Source organism: Nothoprocta perdicaria, unplaced genomic scaffold (genome assembly GCF_003342845.1).
Source record: "Nothoprocta perdicaria isolate Ctin4 unplaced genomic scaffold, notPer1 scaffold_156, whole genome shotgun sequence".
Lineage (NCBI taxonomy): Eukaryota > Metazoa > Chordata > Aves > Tinamiformes > Tinamidae > Nothoprocta > Nothoprocta perdicaria.
The window spans coordinates 1248362-1264573 of record NW_020454716.1 but is presented as its reverse complement, the minus strand read 5'-3'; the positions used below and the strand labels follow the sequence as shown (position 1 = coordinate 1264573).

The 16212-nt window shown below is 35.2% G+C and overlaps 1 long non-coding RNA gene across 1 annotated transcript; it reads left to right on the top strand.

Moving 5' to 3' along the window:
• Window positions 1-1303: 1303 nt before the first annotated feature.
• LOC112943840 lies at window positions 1304-15567 on the top strand. Its single transcript, XR_003248664.1, has 4 exons — window positions 1304-1427; window positions 2537-2600; window positions 13625-13709; window positions 15283-15567. It is a non-coding gene; the product is annotated as an uncharacterized LOC112943840 (long non-coding RNA).
• The last annotated feature ends 645 nt before the right edge of the window (window positions 15568-16212 follow it).

The following is a 16212-nucleotide window of genomic DNA, read 5'->3' as shown; positions in this document are numbered from 1 at the left end:
CCCTTGAGCTCAGCTGGTCAAAGGCCCCAGAACGTCACCGAGATGAGGCCAGGATCATTGGCAAGATTCCCCAAAGCAGACACATCCAGATGCCCAGAGCGGAAAGCTGGGCTGAGCCCACCCTAAACAGCAGCTGGAGTGCACCAGCACAAATACTATTTGCAACTTTGCTTGCAGTTAAGTTCTGTAACTCACTGTCTTTGCTAAATTAACTTTTGTTTTTGCATAGAACTAGTTTCTGTGGAAAGCATTACTTTATTGTAAACCCGTCTTTCTTAAGCGGCTGCCACTTGGAGGGCTTCTGCCGGTGACCGTTACTCGCGCGTCTACTCGCCGCCCCGCCCCGCCCCTCAACGACCGTTACTTGCGCGCACCTCGGCGCGCGCCCCCGCCCGCCCCCGGAATGACCGTTACTCGCGAGCACCTCGCCCGTTAACGGTTGCCTACCGTCCGGTGGTCGTGGGCTGTTAAATTCTCCCCCTTCACCGGCGCCTGGGAGCAGGAGAGGAGGTGGCAGCGGCGTTTGCAAGTTCAAAGAACAGTTTCCAGGTAAAAGGAGTTAGGGATTTCAGCGAAAGCCTAGCTCCTGTCACTTGTTAAACGTCCCTTAGGTCGTTTTGCAAGTGTGCTCTCTGAGTCTTCAAACGAAGGGGCTACACTTCAGAGAAACCTCATCTTCAGGCTGTTACTTCCCTTTCTTAGTAACTTTTACCACAATTTACAGGATTCAGACTTCAAAATACAAATGTGTGTTGCTTTTGGAGCTGCAACTGGAGCCAGCTGCTTTGGCTGATGTTAGCACTGACCATGGCAAGGTTTTCATGCCCAAATTGTTAAGAAAAGCAGTATCAAATAAGAACTCTTAAAGCTACTTGCTAAATCCCAGCTAGAAACATTGATTTATTGTATGAAGTTTCTCTTTTGTTTGGAAAGTATTTTTCTCTATGAATCTCTTGTGAACAATTTTTGTGGATAGTTGTTATTCAAACTTTAGCATTAATTCATTGTTGGTTAGACTTTTACAGTTTCTGTACCTTAATTGAATGTAGCTTACCAATACGTTTCCTATTAAGTGTGAATAATCAAATTGAAATATATATTTGGGGGAATATTTGATCTTTCATATTTGAATTAATTTTTGCAAGTGAAAGTAAAGCTTCATTGTTTTCAATTCAAATGAATAGTAGGGTGTCTTTATTTTTTTTTTCCATTCTACACTCATCTCTAGTAAATGCTGGTCTCGATTCTACCTGCAGTTTCTACAGCTTCTGTTGATTCTTCATTTCATTTTTCTAGCATATTGAGAAAAGTCCATATGATCTGGGAACCAGTTGTCACAATAGACAACAGAGATGTCTTCATTCCAGTGAAGTCGATTCATCAGTGCAGCCATTCAGGAACTTCTGATGGAAAGATGCCCTTGAGATGTAAGATTGTTTTTGTGTTCTTTCTAATGATAACAGTCTATTAAACCTAAGAATGTATTGCTTGAAGTGATGCTTTAATGTATATGTTTATACAGTTTCAGATAATAGGCTTTTTTTTTTTTTTTTCAGTAGTTTCAGTTTTTAAGACTGTAGATCATCTTCTGGTTCCAAAGTCAGTGAGAGTTAAATACTTAACAGTTTAATAAACACTCGATGCCTACTAAAAGAAATATATATTGCAATATGTTGATAAGATACCATGTTTACAACACAAAAATAAAAAGTAATATGGCTTGAGTTTCTTTGTTAATAACTTGTGCAATGTGCGTAGTAACAATGGCATGTAGAAAAAGCAGTGAAAGACCTACAGCAGGTTTGGTCACATGGCTGAATAGACCAGGGCACATGCACAAGCTCTTGGGCCCATCCTGCTGGAAAAATTGGGCATTGGTGATGTATGTTAGATTAATAAATAACTGCTGTGCATTTGTTTTGTTTTTGCTGAAAAAAAATACAGGTTTTCATCAGATGTGTCTGAATGTTAGCATCTGTRTACTGAAAACTATCCTGAGCTCTTTTATTTAGCCCTATGACATTAACGTTTAAATTTACTGAAAAGCATGTTTGTTTTAGTTGATTGCGAAAGCGGTAAATGATTACAGAGCTGGAACCACTTTTCAACTACAGATACTATTATTTGCATTTGAAAGTAGTGTTTTAAATAACCAATGCATGGTGTTATTTCACCAGTTGAAGAGCTGGGAAATCTACCTAACATGATGAAGCAAACTACCCTTGTCTGAAAAAAATTCTTTCCAACTCCAGACACTGGAGAGAGTTTTATTTTTCCCTGGACAGTTTTTCAAAACTATGTGGATAGTAAAAATATGACTGTTGGATTTTTAGAAGAAAATGATCACAGAATAGTAGGAGACTTTGAAAAATTGAATTAAGATTCTCCAAATGTATGGGCTCTGTGACCTGACTTGTATTGTGTTCCTGTTGATTCTGGTTAAAAAAAAATAATAATACCAAGCATAGAACAATTGTTTTTAGTTAAACAAAGCACTTTTAACATTCTGAGATTCTCCTAACTGTTCTGACTTTAGCAGATTCTGCAGAAGAGGGAGATACCTAACCCTGAACTTCATATTCTCAAACTTTGTCTAACAGGTATGTAAAGGGTTGAACAAAGAGTACTTTGTTACTAATTTATATAGGAAATAGAAAATATGGAGTTGCGTGAAGGGTGGCGTTGCAGCACACAAAGCATGGAAAAAAGAGGGGACTGGGAAACAGCACATGGGTAGAGGAGCAAGCTGAGCATCCTTGGACTAGAAGTGCAGTCAGTTGTCAATTGCCTAGAGACGTATCTGGTTTGCAATTAACTATGCTGTGGATTTAGAGATAACACAATGGACTCCGTGGAGAGCCAGCCTAGGGCTACAGAGTTGATTAGCATAGATGAGCTTAGATGCATTGCTATGCAAAGACAGCTATGAAATGACTGTGGCCACCTCAATAGTGCAGGCATTTTTAGGCTAAGCTGARAAGTCCAGATAGAATTCACCTAGTGATAGAGCTCAGCTTGCTTTGTGTAAATCCAACACAATTCATTATGTCCTGTAGTATCTAGAAACCCAGGGTCCTAAATATTTGCCACCATAGCTAGTGAAGATCTGATTGTGTACTAGTTCAATTAATTTCTTCAGCTATAATTCAATATCTTGAAGCAAAAATATCTCCCAAACATAGAGAAGTTAATGAACATAGTTTTAAGTAACTAGTGAGTACTACTTGGTAACTTTTTGGCAAGGACTTGGGTTAAATCTACTTCTTCAGAGTAATGTTTAACTATCCAGATCATTAAAGACAATATTTTCTTTCAGTCTCCTGTTTCCATCACTATCTGTTTTCCAATTTCTCTAACAAGTGAGATACACTATTTCACAGATAGTTATACTCTACTTTATAACCCTGTAATATCTCAAGAGCAGAAGGGCCTGTAGACAAAAAGAAATGAACATAATTTAATATGACTTTTAAAATGCCACAGTTACAATGCAGCTTGTAAAGTCTGTAACGGATGTGTTTTTTATATATGTATATAATATATATGTAGTTGAACGTAATGTAGTTTTCTGTAGTTTAGTTCTTGGAAAAGGCTGATCTTGATCGGCTGAAATTTGGAATCTGTGTTTACAGAGTTTCTATTTTAAGCCTGACTTCAAAAAATATCTGAAAAATGACATGTGTTCTAGACATTGTTAATAGTGGTAAACTGCTACAAATATTCCTCTGCCACAATATCAGCTGAGGCAACGAAACTTTTCAGTTCCTTTCAACTCCTTCTAACAGTATGCTTAGGAACAACTGATTATGTAGTAAGAAACTATGTGGGGTTATGCCAAGGATTGAAGAAAACTTATCATGATAATGATGGATAAGCCTGCTGCCTTCCAGCTGGCATTGTTTTTCAAGTTTCTGGGGAAGTCATTGACAACTGCAGYAGCAGCAGCAGTTTAAATCCACAGATTGGCAGAAATAGAGCCTGATTTCAATACAAACCTGTTCTAGCAATACTAAGGACAAGTTCGGTTTGTGAACCTTGCCGAGAGAAAGAATATTATAGAAATCAATTACATTTTATATGGTTCAGGTGGTTCTATATTGTACTTTGATGAATCTCTAGCAAGTTTGTGTATCAGCCACTGCAGAGAGCAGCCCAAGTCRCAGAGAAAGGTTGTTCTCAAGTCACAGAGAATGGTCTAGGATAAGAAAAAGCAGGAGAAAAGGGTTTTCACCAATATTGTGCTTAATTTTAACTGGTAGAGAATAACTGAATCACTTCTTTGGACACAAGTGACTGTTTATGGAGATCTTTTGCGTCCTTAGGGGTGATGGTAGAATGTTAGGGGAGGGTTAGACTTAAATTAATCATTTGGAAGCTCTAATGCCTGTATTCTCCATAAAGTAAGAAGGATTCTGATGTTTGTTATGATTCAAACTTTTGTTCAGAAAGTTGAAGGCTTCTGTGTCTAATGATTATATCAGAAAAATAAAGCTAGAAAATATAATTCATCATTAGTTGCTAATGTTTTTAGCTTCAAATACTTGTATAGCTAAAGTGTGTCACAACTGCAAGCTACTATTAAAAAATTAGGCTTCTGAGAAGCAAAACACAGTAACTAAATAAATCAAATCTGAAGATAAGAATTGCTTCCTAGACTTACTTTCAGTTCATGCAAAGAAAAAATCTTTTTCCCCCTGCATATTAAATATGTAAATATTTTCTCTTTTGTGAAAATGATCTTGCACAGATCATAGGAAAAAGAACTGTCAAAATATGACTGAGACATAGAAATCAACATGAAACTGAACTCTTTGAGTTAGAAACAAATCAATCTGTTGGATGCCAAAAATAAGTCAAACCTAGATGGAGCCAGTAGTTTATTTTTCTTTAATGCTGCTGTTCAGAATAGGATATATGGGACCTTAGCAACCAGTACTTTTACATGAAAGAAGTCTACAAGCTTTCTTAGTGTCTGCAGAAGCAGGAGTGTGATCTCTTTGACTTTTCCCTTAGAACTCGGGCATAGTGACATTATGTCTGAAACTCATATTAATCCTGATATTTGATTTCACTATTTTTCATTCAATAATACATCCCTGAAACACCTCTAAACAAACTGAGAAYGAAGTATTTCATGACTTTTCATCTAGTGTCTTTAGCTCACAGTGCTACATTTTATATTCCTGAAAGAGGGGTACTGAGTTCAATCAAACTCAAATTTTGTGTCAAATGAAGAAACAGTTCTTCATCTAATATCCTAGGAGTTTACATCTAATTCCATGATTATTTTATATGCTATTATATCCTATATATTCCATTCCCCTTTCTTTCCTCCCTATTAACTGCTCTGCCACGCAATCTCATATGTCCTTCGAGTTTTATCCATTTCTGTTGGATTCTTCACCTTTACCTTTGACTTCACATGACCATAGCCCTAAGTCCTCAGCCAACATACCCCATTGCTTGTGGTTTTGACAGTCCGAATTGCACCCGGTTGCAGACACCTTCAGTAACAAATAGACTCCTTTAGCCTCCRTATCTCCATCATATACTAGGTGTCTATTCCAGACAAATTTTGTCTCTTCCCTAACCTGGATTGTTTCTTTACTCTTTTTTATGTAATATATTTTCTTTAAAATATATGAATGGGATACAAGTTTGTGAGTGTRTGTAAGACTAATATCAAGCTGTGAACAGGATTTTTACTTGTTAAGAGGCAATAACACCTCCCTAAAGAGGAAAAGTTAAAATAAATTCACTTTATGATCAGGTTTACAAAACTTGAACAATGGTCTAAAAGTATTCTATTTTGTAGAATCAGAAATAAGCTCACGGACAGAAATAGAATAAAAAAATGGCAATTGTAATGAAATTGCCAAGTATGCATACAGCATCTGTTTGACTTGTTTGGCCTTTCACCTTGGATGCATTTGGCCTTTTGAAGTCCAAGTCAGGATGGCATAAAAACCAGACTAATTGGACTCTGATAAAAACTGTCCACAGGTGCTGTTGAATGGGCAATTTTCCAGAGATTCAGTTTGCCACAAACTCAGAAATAAAATGGGAAAATGCCATCAAGACAAACCCCTGCAGATGGCAGCAGTACTTTATATTTCAGCACCACCACACACTGCTTCATGTAAACTGAGCCAGAATTCCATACTGAAAATACTATTTTTCTTTTAAATAAACAACCTATTTATTTATTAATCCATATGTATGWTAATATATTGCACAGTAATATATAGATATTGATTATATTTAYAGTACTTAATTATTTTGAAGACTTTTACAGTGCTAGTAGTCAGCATGTTATTGATGAGTGTTTAAGGAGGAATAATTGTCCAGTATCAGAAGGTTGTTTTGTAGCCTTGTGGAATCCCTTCCAGGTCCCAGTGTAGGCAGCTGATACCCAGTTGATTTCCAATAATGCAGGTGTTTRTTTGTTTGTTTTCCAAAATATTTTACATCATTCAGGCTTGCAGCAGAGATTTGACCTAGGTTTTCCCTTAGTAGCCAATTCAACTGTTAAAACTGTGGCTGTTAAAAAAGTCACATTTTTAAAAATCCTTTTAAAGTTTTTTTTTTTTTTTTTAACCTAGTTAGAGCTGGATATCTAGGTTAGAACTCGTACCTAGTTCTAAAGACACTGTGCCAGAGTAATCAAATGGGACAATATACCGGATAGGATATCCCTGCTTATCTATTTTAATATGAAGTATAGGATTTTCTTCCTTTTACTAGCTTTGTTAAGTCAAGTCAAGAGCCCAGGCTCTTTCTTCTGTGTTCTTAAGAATTTCTCTTTTTTTTCCTGTTTTATTTCACCAATGCTAATTCATCTGTAATTTGTATTTTCCATGTTTACCTGTAGATTCTTTCTTCAGTGGCTAATACTCGTTTCTACTAAGATAAAAACAATGCAGAAGAATRATGATCAAATAGAACATTAAGCAGATAAATCCATTTTTGTAATTGCTTTCTTTTGTAGTAGTTCCTTTATATTTAAGGCAGAGTTTAGTACCCAATTATGTCCATGCTACACTTAAAAATTTTAGCGGTAAACTTTGTTCCTCTTCTATTTTTAAGTAACAAACAATAGGAGATAGTTTACTGGAAGCATAAGTGAAATATGAATTATGAACCTTTTGATTCTAAAGTGTAAATGTCTTTAGGGCAACATTGAAGCACAGGGATAAGACAGACCTGTTGGGCCGCTTAGAAGATCTGTTTCTTCAAGATTACAGATTTTTATCCACTGCTAAAATCTGCTCTAAATATAAATAGATTTTCTCTAGCTTAATTTGGACATGACAATTTAGTAGTGTTCTGTTTCCTGTCCTGTACTAATGCGTAATGCTACAGGGTGCTTTTATAGATTATTATGTTCAACAGTAGGAGAAATGATCCCTGTAAAGCATTTGGGATCCAACAAGATGCAAGTGCTATGTAAATTATTACCAGTTTTACTATTTAAAACACTATGAACTGATGAAGGAAACAAGGGAATGCCACTTACCTCTCAATATAATGTTAAGTTTGCTTTTGGTGGGAACATTTTGCTCACTGAACTCTTCATTTACTCCCAGTGGAAAATCAATCATGTTGTTTACTCTTTCGTAACAACCCAGAGAGGATGTTGTGTCTTTGACAGACTAGTTGCCCCCTAATTGCTAAATAGCAAAGGAGAAGTAATGTGCAGCAAAAAAAAATACTGAAAACAATTCCAACTATCATTGTTGAAGTGCATGGATTCATTCCTGCTATAGACCAGTTTTGCCTTCAGCAAATCTTTTTGATTCACCTCTCACAGTGGTAGATTGCTGCTCCCTTTTCAGCATTTCATGTTTTATGTTTTGCACTGTGTGAAAAATAGAAGAGTACGGAAGAAAGAGGAGGGGAGGAGCTGTCCAAAGCAGCCTGCCATTATGTGTTTAMATTATTGACTAAATGGGATATTATTTGGCAGAAAGAAGGAAAGAAAAGCCAAGATAGCTACAATAATGGCCTAAAGGGGTTCAGAGATTCAGAAAACTATTTCCAGTTTGGTGAGAGGGAGAGACAGAAATAAACAGAGCAAGAGAGAGAGTGAGGATGAGAAAGGGAGGGAAAAAGACAACTTTGTGAATATTCTACCACTTAAAAATGTCCCAACAGTTGACAATATCCCATCTGTTCTGATTTCAAGCGAGAGACTTCTCATTGGAAGTAATTGGAAAGTTTTGTAATTTTCCATTTACATATCATTCTTGGCCTTTGTCATGTTTCTACCAGATTTCCTGAAAGCCTAGCAGGTTGCAGTAATAGCTGCTGGAGAAACAGTGCAAGAGGTACACTAAGATGTTCTTTGCCTAGGAGATAGCTTACAGTGTATCGCATATGAAATACACGGTATTATTTCAGATCTTATTCTAGGAGCTGGAGAGAGAATAGATCACAAAAGAGAAAAACTAAGCTTGGGAAAGAGCCAAAGCTTCCCTGTCTTATTTTCAAAGAGAAATAAGGGCACTTTAAAAGAGGCCATTCTGTACCACAGAAAATGTTTCTGAAGAGATACCCGAGACACAGGTGTAGCCAGAAGAAAAGGGACAAAATCTCTAAAAATAACGTCCTCCAGAACATGAAGAATGCAAATCTCTGTCCATTTGCTTGCTGACATGCTCAGGCAGATCTTTGCACAGCTCTTTCTTCCCTAGGATTTCTTTTTTATATGAACTGTCTTTATCTTACAAACCAGGGAAGAGAGACCAATTTACTTATCTATTCACTACTGAGCAGGGAACATTTCCCATTTTCAGATAATGGTTAGGGTGAAATGTAGGTAGCCAAGTTATTGCTATTGTTCAGGTTTTGGCCTGGAGAGAGGTGTTTTTTTTTCTTTTTTTTTTCTTTTTTTTTTTTTTGGAAGCCAATTGGTTTTATAAACCAATGGCAAAATTAGTGGAAATAATATTTCTGTGACTGCATAAAATGTAGAGTTGTTCATTAATGCCTAATCCATACACACAACTGCTGAGCTATGTGGCTGTACTAATTTGGCCCTGAAATAGGCCAGAGAACATAAYGGTGCTTGTGCCAGCTCTATACCTTTCAATGCCTCTACGTTGTTGAGTGCCACATCACCTGATCTGGCATCTACCTACTGGAATAAAGTCATCCCTGTAAGTAACATGACCAAATGAAAACGATGAGAATGAGATGGAGGCTTAGCTGCAATCAAGGCTGGAGTCAAGACCACTTCAGTCTATTGCTATTTGCAGTTCCCTTTTCCCATGCTGCAGGAGATTACCATTCAGCTCTGCCACCAAAGCCACRTGTGTATTTTCTCCTTAGCCTAGTTTAACTGCTGGGATTCAATGCTAAACATATTTATGCTAGCCTGCATCATCTTGACAGAAGTAGGTCAGGGAAGTGGTAGAAGAAGTGGTAATACAGGGGGATCTCAAAGGATGATAGACGAAATAAGAATATATGTAAAACAGTGCAAGTATTTATTTTTAATTGAGACCTAATTAGATGCCATGCAGAAAAGTGAGTGTTACAAAAGAGTCATAAGGAATAGGAGTTGAAGAAATCAGTGTAATTTTGCAGTGCCTCAGTAAATGTTATTGTGCAGTAGCAGAGTGATGCTTACTTAGGCAATTTACCTGCAATCTACTTCATTTTTAAAGCTGATGAATTGTCTGCTTCTAACCTGTGGCGTTCCTAGGATAAAACAGAAATATGAATTTACTGCTATAAAAAGGTTACAGATGATAGAAAAAGATTGTGACATACTGAGTTATAGGGCCAGTAGAATTATATTTATAGAATTATATATATTAGTTTATATATATTAGTTTATATATATTAGTTTATATATATTAGTATATGTATAATATATATTAGTTGTTTAGATCTGCTTCTGTAGAGCTCCTCTTGAACTCAGAGTTTAATATAGCAGAACAGGAGACTAGAGAAATGGCTCGTCTGGGCTGTATAAATACAATATGCTAGGATATGAGGGCTCTTAAATCTATCAAGGCAAAGCTAGAATTGTGGCAGAAATTAGGTTCAGTTTTAGTAGACTGTTCATTAACTATTGGAACAACATCTCTAAGAATATGGTGAATTTATTTTGCTTTGAAGTCTTTAAACCAAGACAAAAATCTCATCACAGGAGATATACCATTACTCTGCTAGGAATTACCTGTTTTGTAGTGAAATTACTTGATGAAATTCAGTGGTCCGTGCTAGGTGAGATCTGATAAGATTACTGCAAATGTCTTCTGAACTGAAAAATATGCATCAGTTCTTAGAGAATCTTAAATGCAGAGCCACAGAAGATCCATATTTATGTGCAGAATTTTGAATGAGCTGTGTGGATTTGGTTTACTGTGATACATGCACGTAAGACAGACCAATTACTCACATTTGTCTCTGAGAWAGAACCAAATTTGTTGATGCTGCTTCACTATGCCTACTTTAAAGTAGTAAGTCAAAAAAATACTTGCCTTCAGTGCCTTCATTGCAGTGTGACCTCCAATGCACATTACACAGGTGAATTATGTGAGGTAGTTATTTTAGCACTAGCGGATGTTATCAAGATTTGTAGATAAAGTTTTTTTTTAAGCTCATTTCAGCAATATGTTGGATATGCCTACCATATTAGGACAGTAAAGTGAATTAGAAAGAAACAGAACTCTTCGCTATTTAATTTCAAGGCARTGAAGATAACAATGAAAAATAATAGAATACATTTCATGTGTAAACAGAGAAAGACTGTTTAAACAGAATGTAGCAGTTGGGAAATTTTACAGTTCAAGTTAAATATGAAAACTTCATTTAGCAACAGTGCATATACATTATGATATAGACTTTGTAATACATGCTGTCAAACATAGATTTTTGTAAGCTAATCTTGTGATTCCCTCACTGTCCCCACCATGGGCTTTTAAGTGATGTAACGTAGGGGAAATAAAAGCAGAAAATAACTGAGAGCCAGAGCACTGAGACATCATAGTAGAAGAAGAAGCAACAGAGAAAGGAATATATGAATGGAATAGAAATAGAAGAATAATATTGATCCTAAAGGTAACTTGTTTTTATACTGAATAATGCTAAGTAGCAATATATTTAATAGTGAAATGTTTTATTAGTATGAGAAAAGTAGGATCATTCTTGCCTCATCTTCTTTATCACTGAAATTGGAGAAATTGTTCGTTTGGTAAAACAAACATTACTTTCTGGACTAAATCAGTGCTGTGAGAAAGAGAGAAGTTCAGAAGAGGTCCTAATCAAGAACCTATTAACTAAGTACCTCTGATCAACTTTAGTTAACATACTAGAGCTACAATGACCTATTATCCCATCTATAAAGAGACAGAGTAGGGTCCCTCAGCAACATTAATACTAAGCTTGTACTAAATGAAATTAGAAATATGCTGACTAGTTGCCACAGTTTTATTTATGTATTGTATTATATGACATTTTTTGCTTACAAAATTTTAAGTCCTACTGATGCCAGCAATATTAATATTAATATTAATATTAATATTAAGGCGCAAAAAAATCATCTGTACTATGACGAGGTTGTGTCACAATATGAAATGCCTATTATTAAAATAATAAAGATCTTCCAAGAGATATAAGTCTTCCAATAGATTAAGCCAAGCAAATGTCCTTGGAAAAAAAAGAGGATAGAAGAATGTAGGAAAAAAAGGGAAATAAACAYTATGTATGTAGAAGAAATGATCATTCAAATACAATTTGATGTGACAGTTCTGCACACAACTCCTAATACATGCTCAAAGAAAAGAGGCGGGGGAAATCAAAGAGCAGAAGTTTTCAGTTTACCAGATGAAGCTGATACCTATACCTGTCTGCTTCAGCTTCACTGTTATGGCCTCTGGCAATCCAAAGACATGTATGATAGTTAAGGAAAATCAACATCACATTCATGGCCTAGTGTCTTTCTGTGTAGATGTGTGATTTATCCATTTTAATTCTTTTTGCTTACACATACTTGATTTTTTTAAGTGTCCATTTCTTATTTTCAGCCTCAAGACCATTACCAACAGTAAGATGGGTCAAAAATTTCTCAAGGAAATATGCATAGCTAAATGTTTTTATAATTGAGATAAATTGGATAAAGTTTAATGTATGCTGATTGGGGAGCTGGTTGGCTTGAAAATTTGGCAAGATATTAGCCAATATATTTTTATTGTCACTCAGTGATGGGGAAACATACCGATTTCAAGATAATTTTAGCAGTCCATATAATCTAGGATCTTTCAGGGGACCACCTTTGACCCTGTTAATGGTATTAAATGTATTTAATCGTGTATATATATTCTCCTAAAGCTTCATTTAGTGCAAAGACTCTAGTCTAGTAGTGCAACCAGCATTAATAGTGTCTATGCCCACATAGAGTTCAGAGTGGCTGCGACTGCACAAATATTTATCAAATTTCTTTTGGGGTTTTATAGCCTCAACTTAGGTGTATGATATCACCACCTGACTGTTATCAGTGCTCCATCTAGCTTATTTAAGTTGCAGTGGAGTATGTYCTCACTCTAACAGTGACTGCAAGGAATTTTCCCTAAAATCTTACAATTCTGTTTATTCCGGTTTCCTTCYTTGTCGTATTTTATACTGAATATTATAATGGTATGGGCCTTACACCATGAAAGGAATTTCCTGTTATATTGAGAAAGGCTAGATCATGTAGCCTGATCAAAGAAAAATGATTTATTTACGAAAGACAAGTTTACATTATGAAATATTCAAACATGAGAAACAATTTAAAAACACCTTTTCCTAAGCCGAAGACATGACTAAACATCAGCTTTGTGTTTTTCTCTCTTTTCATATTATGTCTTGCTCTTAGTATTTTTGAAGCTGTCAGATATCCTCAAAACATTAGTGCACCAAATACTGGCTTTGCCAGAAGATTTTGAGGGAAAAGTTCAATGTTTTTTTTTTTTTTTTTTTTTCCCAAGAAGATTAAAGTCTGCCATCTAGTGACTGCCTTCTATAAATCCATTGAACTCAAGCAGAGACTGTAGTCTTGGAAAATTACCACTATAAACTGAGATTTGAAGGGATTTGGTGTAGTTTCTGCTTGAGGAAAGTTTTAGGTATTAGTATGTCATATCTCCTCCTGATAGCCTTTGGTGAATAATTAATCTGCTCTTTCAAGTTACTTTGAAGTTTGAAAATCTTGGAAAGCAAATAAGCAGAACCATAGCACATGCAGATCTTTTTTATCTAGGGCAGATCTGTACTTCAGTGCAGAGCCTGTGTCAGTCATGTGACATTTGGAGTACATTCTCTCTTATAAGCTCACTTCAGAATATATTGTTGCTAAGGCTGCTGTTCATGAAGCTGCTTTACACTTGCCTTAAAAGATCTGCCCACTTATGACTGCATGGTACCCGCTAGATGAGTAGCCTTGACCAAGCTACTCAATAGCACACTGCTCACAGAGGTCCTGTGAAGCCTCTGAACACTGGTAATGATTCTTACTAAGTACTGGATTTAATAGACTGCGCAACACATTGATAGTGGTGAAATTATTCTTAATAGAAATCATAGACGAAATGTTGAGGAGGATTATAACAGAGTTATAATTGCCTATATKTTTTAGAGTGAAGTCAGAAAAATCACAGTGATGGAAACGAGCAAGACGGCACTTGGAATGAGCATTATCTCTCAAACATAAAAGGAACAAGGTAGAATATTGTCACATCTTTGAACACAGTCCATAAAATTCCATTTTATTTTTAAATATCTTTCAATCAAATRCTGCTTTATTTTGTGTAAAAGATACTGTCCACAGTGCTTTCATAAATAGCAGCAATGACTTCAGTAACAGTTTTGTAACAGTAGTGTCAAACGGATGCCTAGAAAATTACTGCAATAGTCTTTAAATCTGTAACACTTTTAGGTRGAGAAAATAATTTTCTAATGAGTGAGTATGCTTAGACTAGGTGGTACTGACCTGAATATTCTTCGCTACCTAAACTAGATATAGGATGCTGAAACTTTTGCAGACTGAAAGAAATTCTGATAAATATATTCTCTTTCAAAGCTTTATTTTCCCAGTTGTTATACACAAACTCTTTGTTGCATTGATGTTTACCTGCCTCAAATACTTGAAAAAAGAAAGGCAGTAGGATGAAAATGGAAATGGGAAAAACTTGTAGAAATCAGATATAATGTAAGATATGCATAAATATTTTTTGATTTGACTAGTTTTGTTTAAATTAGTTAATGAGACTTGTATCGGGAAAGAGCCTCAGCAGAGGAGAAAATTCTTTTCAGAAACTGAGACAGTTTATCTTCTAGAAGTTTCCTTTTTTTTTCACAACCAGTATCCTACTGTAGAGCTTTGTGATTTTATTTTATTTTATTTTATTTTATTTTATTTTATTTTATTTTATTTTATTTTATTTTATTCTGATTGACAAAAATCAGATCCTTTTTTCTTATTTCTAGTATTTTTAATAATCATTAAAAACTACAAAGCTATACTAGCTACAAGCTAGTATAGTCATATACCTGGATAAAGACCTTTGTAAATTTGATATATCAAGTTGTCAGTAGAAATCTGTTACTGATGAAAAGGAATATTGAAATGGAATTTCTTAGCAATAAAAAGCAGAAATCAAGATTTCGGTAGTTAGAAAACTTACCTCCAAACTTGCATATTGACCAGCAATCTTGTTATTTTTAACAATAGTTAAGTTGAAGTGTTAATRTACATTTTTTGGTACTTTGAGGGAGTCTTTCTACTAATAATTGTAATGCTGTACTACAATACAGTGCTTCCAGTGTGGATAAAAAACTTGTCATAATGGACAAGTACYATGAGCATGTGATCTTGGTCTTCCATTCTGCACAGAGCAAGGCTTTCCAGCAGGAGGGAGAAGGATGTAAGGAGCTGAATAAATTCTGCTTTGTTATACCTAAGAAGCTGAGCTAATAATCCTGCTTTCTTCAGTTTAATTGATTCAGTAGAAAGAATTCACACTCATTTTCTGTTAATGATCCAACAAATGACACTAAGATCAATCCTTTCTTCCAAACACTTCATTTTTCATTCACTTTTCAAAGGTTACTACTCTCATTTTGAAACAAGTTACCAATTCACTTTAATACTTTCCTAAAGTTTCCACCCTCACTACTAGAATTCTCAACCTCTTGAATACGCTTTGCGATTTTTTTTCTGCTATTAGATTCTTCTATCAGTATATGTTCCTTCCTCATTTCAGCTTCTAAACTCTGTTTTTTTTTGATGCCCAGGGATAGACATCAAAGGCTAAGAAAACTGGAATTTACAAATTTGGCAAAACAGATGACTTTTCTAATTACTTTCCTCGAGATTCAACTTTTCGTTGTGTCAAAACAGATTTTTCTCTTATTGTAATGGACTTTTACTATTTAAATTGTCATCATGTGAGGAACTGGAGGACTTCTGGGCCAGTTCTGAGTGAAACTGATTAAAAACATTTCAGAATATGGTTGTGCAAATTTTGCCAATTTCTTTTTGTATATAACTCATAGAAGATATCTCAATAAAACACCACGGACTTTCTGAGTTCCTTTCCAACCTGAATTATCCTATAATCACATGACTATTTGATATAAATTCAGCCCAAGAAAGCATTAGGTACTCTAGATACAGTAAGTATGGTTTGCCACAAATTTTCAGGAAATATTAGCAAGAGTTCTTTGAATTAATTTTATGAGGCATTTTGCTCCTGAGACAAGTCTAAGACGGCAGATTTTGAGTCTAGTTTGAAAGAGATTTAGGAGTTGTCAATAAAAATGCATCTTTGATGGTTACTATTTATTATTGCTGTTATGTCACATCGAAAGTGATAATATTAATTTAAGTGGGGTTTGGCTATTTATCTCAATGGAAGAAGAAATGGTAAGTATATGAACTGAAAGGTGTATGTAAGTTTAGAAAAGACTTGGTAGAAAACTTGCTATCCATTTATTAAGGTAGTATTTTGCATGACTGTTAATATCCGTCATAACCAACAAACAAGAGAACATAAAGCTTATATTAGAAAATTGCTTATCTTTTATAGATATAAAGACCTTGGAGGAGAATTTATTTTCAATACTAAGCTGCTATTAGTTTAGATTTTCCATTTCTAGTTTATTTGATAATGACTTTTGTCTATATTATGTGAATTCTTTTATATTTTTATTATTGTGTATAAA